The sequence below is a fragment of the Phascolarctos cinereus genome, unplaced genomic scaffold (assembly GCF_003287225.1).
Source record: "Phascolarctos cinereus isolate Bilbo 61053 unplaced genomic scaffold, phaCin_HiC Scaffold_3;HRSCAF=262, whole genome shotgun sequence".
NCBI classification, from domain to species: Eukaryota; Metazoa; Chordata; class Mammalia; order Diprotodontia; family Phascolarctidae; genus Phascolarctos; species Phascolarctos cinereus.
The window spans coordinates 255025423-255039897 of record NW_027555736.1 but is presented as its reverse complement, the minus strand read 5'-3'; the positions used below and the strand labels follow the sequence as shown (position 1 = coordinate 255039897).

The following is a 14475-nucleotide window of genomic DNA, read 5'->3' as shown; positions in this document are numbered from 1 at the left end:
ACATGTGCAAAAATTTAAAAAAACTTCTGAAGACTCACCTTAAGATGTTCCCATTGTTTAATGGAATTATGAGAGAAGTTGTATTTTTCTGTGATCAATGTCTTACTGTTACCAATGTGAGATTTAAATTCTTATTATCTAGGATATGTGTCTTTATGGGACAGCAATTTACTATTGTTTTGGGCTTTGATTACAGGGCTAGTTGTCTAAGTTGTCATGAAACTAATAGTAGAATGGCATGTGCTGCAGGCTGAGAACTGACAAAGGTGGATTTCTGTGCCTAGGAAGAGTTTTGAGGATGACCTTGGACACAGCTTAGGTAGGATCTTCCTGATTCTATTTCTCAATTGTGCTATTTCCTTTCTGAAAAGGAAAATTCCCCACCTGATTAATCCTGAGCACTGCTTTTAACATCCAGTGACTACATGATTGGCTATCAGATGTGATTCATGCCTGGAATCAAACAGAGATAAGGAAGTTCTTTCCTTCTGATGTGATGTATGACATTGTCCCTCCTTTTCTTTTATAGCAAATTTCTATAATCAAGAAGTTCTGTAAGTACAGTACTAAATTTATTAAATAATAGATGGATACTAGAATATCTCTGAGTTACCATAATAGGATGCAAGTAAGAATAGCTTACAAATTTAATTTACATTCATGGCCAAATGGTGATAATATAGGGATAACATCCTCCTAAGGAGGAAATAATTAGACAAAATAAAACAAAAATGTAATGCACTAGATATCTACATGGGATAGCAAATTTTGAGAAAAGCAACAGGATTAGACTGATTCCTCTAAGAATTATATACAGATGTATATGATTGGATTCCAAAATGTATCTATCCTGGAAATCCAAGCTTTAAGTATATTTAGGTAATAAGATCTCAAATTTATATTTTTATACCAAAATTGTATAGGATAGTGGTAAAAGTAAGTGAAATTATTTTTCCACTATTAAAGTATCTGTCTGGTAATTTTAAAAGTCAGGAGAGCTCATTTTATGGTTGGACCCTCACGTTTCAAAAAATTCTTATACCAGGTACAGGATTTAGGTAAGAACAGAAGCAGCAGATGATATCAAAAATGGAGATCCAAATTGGGCGATTGTACTAATTTTTACTAAGTTGGAATTATCTGGGAGCTTCTAGGTCTAAATCAGAGAAGCAGAACTTCCTTTTTGCAATGCCTAAGAATAAAACCTATTGTACATGAGCAAGGAACTTAATGTTAGTTAACACTGGTAATAATGATTGTATTGATTTGTATGGTTCATGTTTAAGGTTTTCTTGGTTATCTTGGTGATAGGTAAATCTCCCTTCTCAAAACTCCTCTATTGTGAGCCCTCTGAGTAATTTAATCTGTACCTGACTTGATGTAATTATGCAACTTTGTGAACTGTGAGAAAAACTTTGTTGTATTGTTTGAACCTAGCCCTGTATGGCTGGGAAACTGAACCATCTTTATGTCCCTTTAACTAAGGACTTACGTTATGCTGTTTTCTCTCAATTATCCACACATACATCTTCTAAGAGTCCCTATCACATCTGTGTGACTGCTCTCATAGCTGCCAACTTCTGATTGTGGACTCCAGGATCATCTGAAGATGCCTGTTCCAAGTGGACATCTCTTCCCATTACCTAAAGAGGAAAAAGGTTTTTCCCACACCTTTATTTGCTCTAGAGGTGAAGTCTTTGGCTTCCCTTTGACCAAGAGGAGGAAATGATAATCATTTAAGATCAATTGAGCCCCAATAAGGGCCAAAAACCTGAATCAATCTTTTCTTTCTGAGTGAACTGAGAATGCCTCTTCCTGTGTCAACAGCTAAAGCTGATCAAGAGCATTCTTCTACTTATGACCACTAAGGTGCCTTTAACCCAGACACTACCTTGAATAAGGGGACTTTTCTTATCTTGATATTCTATGGAGGTAAAGGAAGCACAGATATCCTGGACCTGACATTTGCTTATCAATTAACACAGACATCCTGAGTCAGGGTTTAAATGTCTCACTAAAATTGTTTGATGCAGTCAGAGTTAAACCTCTGCCTCCATGTAACATGTTACATGTTACTACTTTAAGGGAATAAAACAATATGGACTTACTTATTTAAAAAAAATAAAGAAATAAAACTCCTTAAAAAGCAGGTTAACAAAATGGGAAAAAATAGATATAAAAATTCACTGAGAAGAATTTTTTTGAAGCAGAATTAGCCAAATGTAAAAAATGTACAAAAATTCACTGAAGAAAATAGTTCCTTAAAAAATAGAATTAGGGGCAGCTAGGTGGTACAGTGGATAGAACACAGGCCCTAGATTCAGGAGAACCTGAGTTCAAATCTGGACTCAGACACATAACACTTGACACGAGCTGTGTGACCCTAGGCAAGTCACTTAACTCCAATGGCTTAAAAATTTAAAAAAATAGAATTGGCCAAATGGAAAAAGCAGTACAAAATCAGTGAAGAAAATAATTTAAAATAAAATTAGGATTAGTCATCAAAAAACAACACAACAAAATCAAAAGAATGAAAAAATTTTTAAATGTGAACTATCTCATCTGAAAAACAACTGACCTTGAAAATAAATAGAGGAAAGATAACTTAAGATTTATTGGACTACTTGAAAGCCAAGATCAGAAGAAGAACCTAGATGTTATATTTCTAGAAATTATTGAGGAAAACTACTATGATATCCTAGGACCAAGGGGTAAAATATAAATGGAAAGAATCCAACAGCCACGTCTTGAAAGAAATCCCAAAATGAATTTCCAAAAAAAGTTATAACCAAATTCCAGATGTCAAATACATAAAGAACTGAGTGAAATTTATAAAACTACAAGTCATTCCCAAATTTGTAAAAGGTCAAAGATATGAACCAGCAGTTTGAAATCAAAGATAAATCTCATTTTATCACTATTGATTAGAGAAATGTTAATTAAAACTGCTCTGATATACTATATCATACTTTTCAGATTGGCTAATGTTACAAAAAAGGAAAATGAAAAAATGTTAGAGGGGATGTGGGAAAATTGGCATACTAAAGCACTTTTGGTAGAATTTGGAACTGAATTTGGAACATTCTGGAGAGAAATTTATTTCAGGTTTTTCTGAAAGCATTGTCCTCATTATTTCTCACAGCACGATAGTATTCCATTACATTCATACACCACAACTTGTTCAATCACTCTCCAGTTGATGGGAATCACCTCTACTTCCCATTTCTTTGCCATCACAAAAAGAGCTGATATAAATATTATTGTGCACATAGAGCCTTTCCCTTTCTATATCCATTTAGGATACAAACTTAGTAGTGGTGTTGCTGGATGAAAGAGTATGCACAGTTAAATAGCATTTTGGGAATAGAAGCTGTATACTAACTGTTGCAAAGTGAAGTGAGCAGAGCTGGGACAATAGTGTCTACAGTAATGGCAGTCTTGTAAGGTAGTCAGCTATGAATGACTTAGCTATTCTCAGAAATAAAATCATACCAGACACTTCCCAAGCACTTATGAGGAAAAATGCTATCCACCTCCAGAGAGAGAACTAATGGAATCTCAATGTAGATTAAAGCCTATTTTTTAAAGTTTATTTTTCTTCAGGTTGTTTTTTTTTGGGGGGTGTTTGTTTTTCACATGACTAATATGGAAATAAGTTTCGCATGACTTCACATGTACAGTCTATATCACATCGTCTTCTCATTAAAGTAGGAATGAGGGGAGGGAGAGAATTTGGAAATCAACATTTTAAAAAATAAATGCTAAAATTGTTTTGTATGTAAATAGTAGAATAACAAAAAATTCAAAACTGAGAAATAAAAAACTAAATATTTTTTAAATATCATAGAAGACAGAACTCTGAAAGCCTTTTCAATTATATATATATTCTTCTGATCTTGTTTTTTTTTAATACTTACTCCAATTAATTTTCCACTTGAACTCCAATTAATTCTAACTCCCCCCTGAGCAAGATCAGAGACTGATAATTACTTAATCCTTACACTGAAACATTGGTAACAATAGTTTTTGTAATTGGATGACCACTATCATAGAAATGAATTTACTTTAAAGATACTAATTTTACTCCAACTGAAAAAAAATAATGGAATGGGATATGGAAGATATATTAAGTAATTAATTCCAAATGGAGAGAATGGTGTTGACCAAATGAGTTGCCTATAAAGCATTTGCACTTTGTGACATGCTCCACAAAGGTGTTTATCCCAAACTAAATAATAAACATAAGTAAATAATAAACCTAAGTAAAACCGACTTCCTTCTGAGTTAACACAAGATAGTCCAAAGTTTCCTTCCTTTAAGATAACTGATTGCACTAAAATTATTTTCATTAAAACAAAATAGAAAATCTAGTATTGGCTAATAGTAAAATAAAAACAAAAACTAATAAGCAACAATGGAAAACAAATTCCATTTCAAATAACTACAAAATGCATAAAATATATTGGAATCAACTGACCAAACACACTATCAAAATTAATATATACTTTAAACACAATCAAGTGACCAAGGGGGTACATTATAGACCTTCATAAAATAATAACATTCATTTGGAAAACAAAGGATCAATAATATCAAGGGAAATTATTAAAATAAATAGATATGAAAGAAGAATAGCATATCCACAACTCAGATAAAGCAATAGTCATCAAAAAGCTTTGTATTGTTTAAAAAACAGGGAGATAGATCACTGGAACAGACTACACAAGGCAGAACCAGAAACAATGGAACTTACGAAACTTGAGAACTTGAGAAACCCTGTGTTTAATAAAATGGACAGTACCAGGCATTTAAGAAGAAGCTCCTTTTTTGATAAAAACTGCAAAAAAATGGAAACAAAGTAGATTTCCATTAATTAAACAATTGTTTAATAAATTGTGGAATATAAATATAAGAGATTGCTACTGTGCAATAAGAAATTATGTGCATGAAGAATACACATAATGAAATAGTAATAATTAAAATTATTATCATATTAACTTACATTCATATTGGAAAGTAAGGACCTGTTACCCTAAACAAATCATAGTATATTAACAAAATGGAATATTATTGTTGCACAAGAAGTGATGAAATGGACAGGTTTAGAGAAAACTGGGAAAACATCTATGAACTGCTGCAGAGAAGAGTAGTACTGGAAGAATAATGTATACAATGACAGTATCACTGTAGAAAAAAAATAATTTTGAAATACTTTAGAATTAGGTCAATAAAATACATGCAACATGAATCCAGAGGACTGAAGATGAAACACACCTCTCTTCTCAGCCAGATAAATGATGAATTTCAAAATAAAAAGATAAGATATACATTATTGGTAAGGCCTAAGTGATAATTTTTTTCCCTGAGATTAAACATTCAAGAGTGGAGTACTTGGGGATCAAAGAACACATCATGGTAATGCAAGCAGGAAGAAAAGCAGGAAAATTCTCATGTGATACCACAAATTAGATGCTAAGAGCGACCCCTCACAAGTGTTACCACAGAAGAGGGGTAGATGATATCACGAAAGTGAGGCTAATTATGTCATGGCACAGAACAAGTCATATCAAGAAGAAGCAGAGTGGGAATTTTTCCCAAACTATGTCATGCAAGGGAGAGAGCTAAATTTGAATAAATAAGAATTTCAGTAACAGCATTCTCCCTAACAGTGAGAAGAGACAATGTTAGCTCCTTTGGGCACACTACCTTGAGGCAGTAAAGGGAAAAGAGAGAAGGAATTATTAGGTTGATTTTGGGACAGTTGGAACACTCTAGGGACATTTTTAAAAGATACAGTCATACAAAGTTGATCAAAAGTAGAATTTCTCTAGGGAAAGAAAATCTTGCATTGTCCTGATAAAAATCTCAAGCCTATCTATGCCCTACTACAATAACACCAGACTTCTAAAGCCCAGCTATAAAATAAATATCTTAATTTCATATCATTAAGAAAAGCTAAGAAATTCTTAGCTGTTGTGCTTTGGATATAGACAATAAAAGGAGGAAATAGTTGTGCAGATACAGTGGTCAGCAGTCAGTATTTTGGTTTAACTGTAACAGGAAAGCTGACTATTCTGTCTTACCATATTTTTTTTTTCCATTTCCTGCCTTTAGGCAGCCCAATGGGTCTGACTCTCAAGAGCTTCTCTTTGATCTGGATAGGCACCTGGTATATGCAGCAGAAAATGAAATAACAGGAAGGAGATTTGCCGTTAAGGAAAGATAGGGCAGAGCTCTACTTACCAAGCTTCCTCCCCTAACAACACTAATTCATTTTTAGCCCAGCAAATTCGTGATGGTCTAGATTTCTATAGTTCAATTTTTTTTCTATATTTTGAGGAAATTATTATACTATTTGTCATTAAAAGGACTCTGCTTCATTTCAAGTCACCCTGAAAAATCAGACCCCCCCCCACTTCTACTTCCATGGCATTAAGAAAAGGAGCTTCTATTACATTCACTTTGTAGCTTATCATAACTTCCCCCTCAACTTCCTTTGAAGAAATTAAATAAATTCAGAGCAATACTCTTTTGGGTTAACCATAAATTTATTTTACTGTTGTGCCCCAGTCTGGACCAGCTGAAATGCACTAGGTCTGGAGTCAGATGTCTTGGGTTCAAATTCTTCTTCTCACCCTCACTACCACTGTGCCGGAAAATTGTTTAAATTCCCTTAGTTTCCTCATCTTGAGGGGCTAGACTAGGTGCCCCAAAGGTCTGTTTCAGCTGTAGAACCTGGACCAGCCATGTAATGCTATTACCTCATGGCTTGCAGAAAGCATGTGAGCCTCAGTGGACAACATAAAACTTAAAGAAACTGAAATAAGCTTTGGAACACATAAATGATCTTGGCAAGGGCGGAGAGGAGAGAGGAAATTATTATTCTCAGAAAATAAGGATGACTACAAGAGGATCCCTGGGGAAGTTGTTAACAGGAAAAAGAGAGGAAACCACAGACATTGAAAGTAAACTCCTCAGCATCACATATTTTTGAGCTCCCTCTCTAAGTTAGTATCCTTAAAGCCTCCCTGAAGGAGGAATTTATGTATGGTGTCATACTCTTTCTCTTCACTATGTCTCTTGTCCTGAGTAGCAATGAAATTCATTTAGAGATGCAGTGTGATGTGCCTTTGTCCCTAGAGATTGTGAATTGGCCTTTCATGAAGTCTGCATAGCATTTCTTACTGCTGTAATTCTTAATACTAAGACCCACCCCAGCCCCTTCCCTGAAGCATGGCAGACCCAGTACATCCAGTAGTCATTGAGGGTGAATCTTTACAGGAATCTTTACAACTTTACAGGAGAGGAGCAAGAGATGCCCCAGGCTGTGTCACATCTCCGTCAAACTCCATCGAGTGAACACCTACAAAGACAGAGAGATTGTGTTTAAAAATAACAGTCATGACCCACCAAAACAACTGTGTCTCTCCACGTCCAGAATTCTACCTTGGAAAAAGATCTGAATAAAAATCCAATTCAGAAAGGCAAGGAAAGATTTGCCTAAAATGATGAAGAGCAAAGGTGAGCAGAACCAAGAGTTTGTATACAGTAAAAGTAATATTATTTTTTAAGTTTTATTTTATTTTTAATTTATGAAACAAAACAAGAATTTCCATAACAGAATAAAAAAGATGATTGCACATAAAGCTACAACTCTATTATGTACAACTTGCTATTCTTTTCAAATATGTAATAAAATTATCGTGCAAATTTTTTTTCCTTTTTTTCTCCCCCCTTACCCTAGAGATATCAACCATTAGACATAAATATGTATAAACATGTAAAATCATTCTTCACATACTTCCATTTATCAGTTCTTTCCCTGGAAGCACATAGCATCTTCCTTCATAGGTCCTTTGAAGTTGATTTGGATATTTATTATGGATAAAATGAGTTAGTCTTAATATTCTTAAAACAATATTGCTGTTACTGTGTACAATGTTCTTTTAGTTCTGCTCATTTCACTCTTCATTATTTCATGCAAGTCTGTCCACGTTTTTCTAAGATAAGCAAGCTCATCATTTCTTATATCACAGTAGTATTCCATCATAAGCACATACCATAACTTATTCATCCATTCCCCAATTAATGGGCATTCCTGCAATTTCCTGTTCTTTGCCATCACAAAGAGAGCTGCTATAAATATTTTAAATTATGTAGGTTTTTTTTCCTTTCCCCTAATCATTTTTGGAAACAGACCTAGTAGTGGCATAACATAGAATATATTCAACACAACATCTGAAACCTGTCAAAAGCCTATTCCTTGAATAAGGATAAGGAACAAAGAGAAATTAGTCATCATTGAACAGCCCTGGAAATAAGAACTTATATTTACGCATTGCCTTTCATCACAAAGGCTCACAAATTCCAGCACCTTATAAATAAGCAAAACCTTCTTTCTCACAAAGCCATGCTCTCTGCTAATCAGCAAGAAGAATATGTGAGTTGCTTATTCTTCTTTTAAAGTCAAATAGCTCTCTTCTTCCTTCCAGATTTCATTCAAAGTTCAAAGAGAACTAATTTCTTGTTGTCACTGTTACACTCTGGCTAATGAGAGCTCATCCAAAAAAATTACAACAAGTCATTGGTCAAAACCATGCTTTCTTGGAACTACCCTATGATCCTTGCTGCTATCTCATAAATCTTTGAATCTAGCGCTGAAGGGATTCTTGAATTTAGAAAAGCTGGCCAGCCTTTTACACAAGTGATTTGCAGAGGCTCTGCCATGATGATAAGAATCTTGGGCTCAGCCAGAGTGGTGAAGTTGAGACTCTTGAGCACATATTCTCCTGGTTTGTTCTGTGGGTCAACACTGATGAGTAACATGGTGGGAGGCCCTTTCTCCCTTTGTGTGCCTGAAACAGGTGGAACTGGAACCTTGATGTAACCATTACGGACTGGAGAGGCTTGAAATAGAGAAGGCCTTTTCTTAGGACGCCTTAGGTGAACCGGTTCAAAATTCTTAATGTTTCTTTAAAGTCTTCCTCGAATGTCATTTCCTACGGCCAACTCTGGCAGCAGATCACTCCGTCTTGAAGACTTATGATCATTCTGAGACGCATTTAGTTTGTCCTTCGCCCTTTAGGAAGAGGCCAGGTCAGTGGCAGATGGGGAGGGACGGCCTCAGTATCGCGTGCGCTGCGCGGCTCCTCTGCATCCACCGCTCCGCTCTGGGCATCAGTACGGCTTCAGCTCCGCGAAGATACTGCCGCTGACGGGCTGCAGCTGCCGCTGCTGCCGCTGCTTCCGCTACCTCCCACCGCAGCCACCGACTGCCGGAGCCTCGGCCAGACTCGTCAAGCGCTGCCTCCTCCCTTTCCTCTGCGGCTCGCCTCCCAAAGCAGTATTGTTTTAAGAACGACTTCGAGCAACTAAGTCATTTTGACTATTACGAATATACAAAGTAAAAATAAAGGACGTAGGAAGAAAGATGTTAATTGCATCCAGAGAAAGAAGAAAAGGGAAAGGGCTAGTAGAAGGGAGGAGGGACTGAAGGAGGCGGTGGTCAAAAGTAAAACACAGTGAGGGGGGAAAGCAGAGAAAGAACTGATAAATAGAAGTATGTATAGAATAATTTATATATATACTTGTGTGTATTTGCGTGTAATGGTAGCCAGCCATCTCTGGGGATACGGACGGTGGGAGGGGGAGAAATTTACATGATAATGTATATTTGGAGGGAAGGACAAGTTGTACATTGTTCTTTTGCAGTTTCATGTCCAATCATCTTTTTTATTGTACTGTTATAGAAATGTTTGTTTTGCTCCATTAATTAAAAATAATTTTTCTTTTAAAAAAATACAATATTGGGGCAGCTAGGTGGTGCAATGGACAGAGCACTGCTCAAGGAGTGAAGAGGACCTCAGTTCAAATCCATCCTCAGACACTTAACGTTTAACTAGCTGTGTGACCCTGGTCTAGTCACTTAAACCACATTGCCTCGCCAAAAAAAAAAATCCAATTCAGCCCAAATCCCAGTGTGGAGGTTACACAGGCTCAGTCTTCAGGGTAAAGGAAAAGCCACACAAGACTGAAGCTCCTCTCCTAGAGCTAGACTTTTTGTATTGGTTTTCATGCCAAGAGAGAAGGAAGTCTGCATATTCTCCTCTCTTTAACAGGAGAAAGAACGGCTGCCACCTCCTTGGGGTTCATCCTCTCCCTGAACTGCAAAGGGAAGGATCCTCCAGAACTGATTCTAAAGCCCTGAAGCAAGTTTTATGACACTAAGAATATACAACATTGATGATGAGAAAGACAGTGTCTGTCCTTCTTGCCAAGATATGAGGAGACATCCTGTTTTCAAGAGCTAAGGCCCAGCAAGAAGGTTGTGACCTGAGTTTGGCATAAATCACTCCTTTGTGCTCACCTTCAGGATGATCTCAGCCACAGCAAAATCCCAGAATTGTTAAACACCATCATCAGGTGGTCTCTGAGTATGGACAAGCACCTTTAATACCCATGTTGCAGTCGTGAAGCCCTGCTTTGAATCAAACTCATCACATTATTACTTTTACACTTCCTTGTCAGTGTCAGAGCTCACTCCTTAGCCGTTGGTATAAATATTGAGATCTCTCCACACTGCCTCGGGCTCTACACTAGGGGTGGAGCTCCCACACATGTGTCCTTGCTTGCAAGCCATTTTCCTCTCTTTGAAATTAAACTTCTCTTTGATTCCTGACCCTCCTATCTGTAGTCTGCTTTGTTTGACTCCTGCCACGAACAGGTTAGAGACCAGTTCTGGTCCAGGTGACAGTCTCCATCACTCCAACTGTTCTCAGTACCAAGAGAATGCTTATAAGGTTTCTCTGTGCTTCTGATATTTTCTGAGTCAATACTCTCCTATTTCTGATTGATTTTGAATTGAATCTGCTCATGGGTTACTTTTTTTCTCAGTATCTCTGTCCCTGTTTCCTTGGCTCCCATGGTTCCTTCTAGGGGTCTTGCTTATTTTTAGAATTGGGATATGTGTGTGTGTGTGTATGTGTGTGTGTGTGTGTGTGTGTGTGTGTGTGTGTGTGTGTAGCTGAACTTATTGTAACTGTGTGGGATGCCACTCAAATTAAAAATAAAACAAAACACAGAGGCATCCAAGGAGAAACAGAAAGTTAATTTATTATAGCTATAATCATTATTATTTCAAATCTCAAGATTTGGGTGTCCCTCCATCAGGAAGCTCTGATGAGGGGAGACAAGGGACATAGACACATAAGCTGGCTTAAATAATAAAAAAATTCCTCCTCCCCGACAGCTGTCTGTTGATTCGGCTCACAATCTCACATGCCAGACTCTAACATAGGACAAAGGATGTAGTATACATCTCTATATTTCTTAGTTCGTTGAGATAATGTCAAAGAAGCAATAGAAAATGTGCAGTTAGGAAGATAATTTACAGTTGTTTTTGGGAGGTCTCAGGGATTGAATATATAATGTTGGGACCAGAAAGACATCTGAATAAAACCCTGTCAAAGTGAAATAAGGGGACTTGAACATTTAAGGGTTTTCCGGGATTTGGGACAAAAGGTGCATCTGGATAAGATCAGAAGGCAGGCCAGGGCTTAACAACTAGACAAATTTTAACTGCTATTATCTGGCACTAAAAAAAGAAGATCTTACAGTAATCTATTCTTAACCCTATCCTACCTTCTGAACTTACTACCTTAATTATACTGAGAAGTCTTCACTGGGACATCCCATTCATAACCTTCTTGGGGGAGGGGAGGTGGAAGGGGGAAAAAGAACAAAGTAAAAAGTGCACAACAGAGAACAAAAGAAAAATTGAAGGAAGCAAAGATGGACAGCTCTGAACAAAATGCGTAGTATATATTTATATAGACTTTCTCAAAATAGAAATTTATTGCTGTATATTTTGAATCCTCTCTTATGTTTCTGCTGTGCACATGGCAATACTTTTTGTTTTTCTTTTCTTATTTTGTATTATATTTTTAATATTTAACTTTGTAATGTTTCTTTTTCTTTTCTTACTGTGTGTTTAAGTTGTAGTATTTGTTTAAAATAATTTAATTTTAAAAAATAATTAGGATTCGCCTGTTATTTACCTGTAGTGCTAATCATGTTCTCTCATATTCCTCTTCAGCTAGAGGCATTAAGGCATGAAATGGACAGGAGATGTTCTCCAGGCTCCATCATCTGTTTCTAATAGGGGCTTGTTGTGTATAGTGTGGCAGTGACACAATTTTCTAGGGACATGAATTTGTCTTCTGTATTGTCAGGGGTAGAGAGAGCATTTTGGACTGAGCTTCCAAATGGAGGCACCTCTCTCCTTACTCAGAGCTCCCAAGTCTGCTGTCACTATGTCCTCAGGAGAGAAAGTATCTTTTCCCTGCTCTTATCTACTTTCTCTTTCTTCTGTACTGAGCAGGGAATGGGGAAGGTCAGTGCTCTTATTTCTTGGGGATAGGGAGTGAAGGTGGGGAAGTAAGAGTGGGGGTTTATGAGGTCTGTTAGGACCTTTCCAAAAAACAAATTACTTTCTTATCAGCCATTACAATTGTGAAATTTTGCATAATGCATAGAATCTGAACTGTGTGTCAATTCTGTATTTCTTTTTCTTTCCCTGGCACAGGACTTGCATTTTCATTTTCCTGTCACTGCTTCATAATCTTCAGAAAAAAATTAAAATCCCATACACTATGTAGAATACAGTTAAATTTTACAAATAGGTCCTTTCCCCTTTTTTATTCTCTTTGGGATACAGACCTAGCAGTGGTATTGCTGGATCAAAGGATATCCTTTTGTGGTGGTCAAGAACTAGAAATTGAGGAGATGACCATCAATTGGTGAATGGCTGAATAAACTGTGATATATGATTGTGATGGGAAATTATTGTGCTATAAGAAGTGACAAGCAGGATGATTTCAGAAAAACCTGGAAAGAATGAGATGAACGGATGCAAGATGAATTGAGCATAACTAGGAGAACAGTGAAAACAGTAACAGCAGTATTTTATGATGAAGAACTTGGAATGACTTAGCTGTTCTCAGCAATAGAATAATCCAAGACAATCCCGAAGGATTCATGATGAAGCATGCTATCCATCTCCTGAGAAAGAACTGATATTGACTCAATACAGACTGAAGCATGCCAGTTTTTCACTTTGTTTCTTTCATTTTTTTCTTCCACTCTTCTTACACAAATCACTATGGAAATGCGTTACATGATTATGGAAATATGGAAATGTTTTACATGATCGCACATCTATAATCTATATTAGATTGCTTACCATCTCAGGGATGGGGGAGAGTAGGAAAGGAGGATGGGAGAGATAAAATTTGGAACTCAAAACTTTTTTTAAAAAGTTTAAAAATGGTTTTAACATGTAACTTGGGAAAATAAAAACAATATACTTAAATTGTCATAAAGATGGAAGGTTTCTGTCAATCCTCCTCAGACAGTATGCTTTCAGGTCTATATGGCCTCATTCTCCTTAAAACACTCTTTTCAGTTTTCCTGAAGATGTTTGAAATCCCTTTAATAAAGGAGTAAAGAAATTTATGTCAGTAATTGATCAGAGTTGTTCTGTACATGGATCTGTTTGTCTTCTAAGTCATCATGATTGCCTACCTCATTGTTTTGATTGTTTGAAAACTTAATGCTTGCATAATTCTCTTTAGTAAGATCAATACACTCAGTTGATCTCATAGAAAGTTAGAGACTATATATCTTCTTCATCAACCATCATCAGGATGACAACAATAATAATAAATACCTTTCATATTACCCTTTAAGGTTTGCAAAGAGCTTTACAAATACTATCACTTTTTATCCTAACAAACATGGGAGATAAATGTTATTATTATTATTCTCTAACTCAGTGTGAGAAATCTCTTAAAGGATTTTCCAGGGTGAGAAACACATACAATGGACATTCACTGTAGAATCCATCTTTCCTCCTTTTCTGAATCTCAAAATCCCTTGGCATTATTTTTCAATCATTTCAATCATTCTACCTTTACAGTATTTTCTCATGAAAAGGCAAAAGTTCTGAAGAAGGCTATATCCTGTAAATGTGCATTTGATCCAGCATTCCTCATGTTTCTTCCATAATTGGAGAATACCCCAAATCCTGCCCCCATTCTTCAAACTTTTATTTTTTGTCTGTATATTGAAATTAATTTTTTTAAATTTTCATTCATTTTAAACAAATACAAAAAGACAAAAAAGAACTACATATGCATGTCACAATAACAACAACAAAAAAAGGAGTCAATATAAAACAATGTATTTCCATGTCACCATTTACTTTAAACAAAAACTAATACATATTGTATACAATTTTCAAAGCTACCCTACTTTTCTGTGTTTCATTCGAAATTTTGTTTTCTTCTCTGCTGTGCACATTTTTTCTTCCTCCCTCCCCACTCACTCTAGGGATTGCTACCATTAAACACAAATACGTTTGTGTGTATATATATATGTGTGTATACATATGTATATGCACGTGTGTGTGTGTGTATA

General features: G+C 36.1%; 1 long non-coding RNA gene across 3 annotated transcripts in view; it reads left to right on the top strand.

Annotated features, from left to right (window-relative positions):
• Positions 1 to 13512, top strand: part of LOC110203248 (uncharacterized) — a 38886-nt gene extending 25374 nt beyond the window's left edge. For 2 of the 3 annotated variants that reach the window (XR_013485486.1, XR_002322887.2), the window contains exon 5: positions 197 to 13512. This is a non-coding gene — a long non-coding RNA (uncharacterized LOC110203248). The remainder of the gene's footprint in view (positions 1 to 196) is intronic. The other variant, XR_013485487.1, reaches the window with a different exon arrangement.
• The last annotated feature ends 963 nt before the right edge of the window (positions 13513 to 14475 follow it).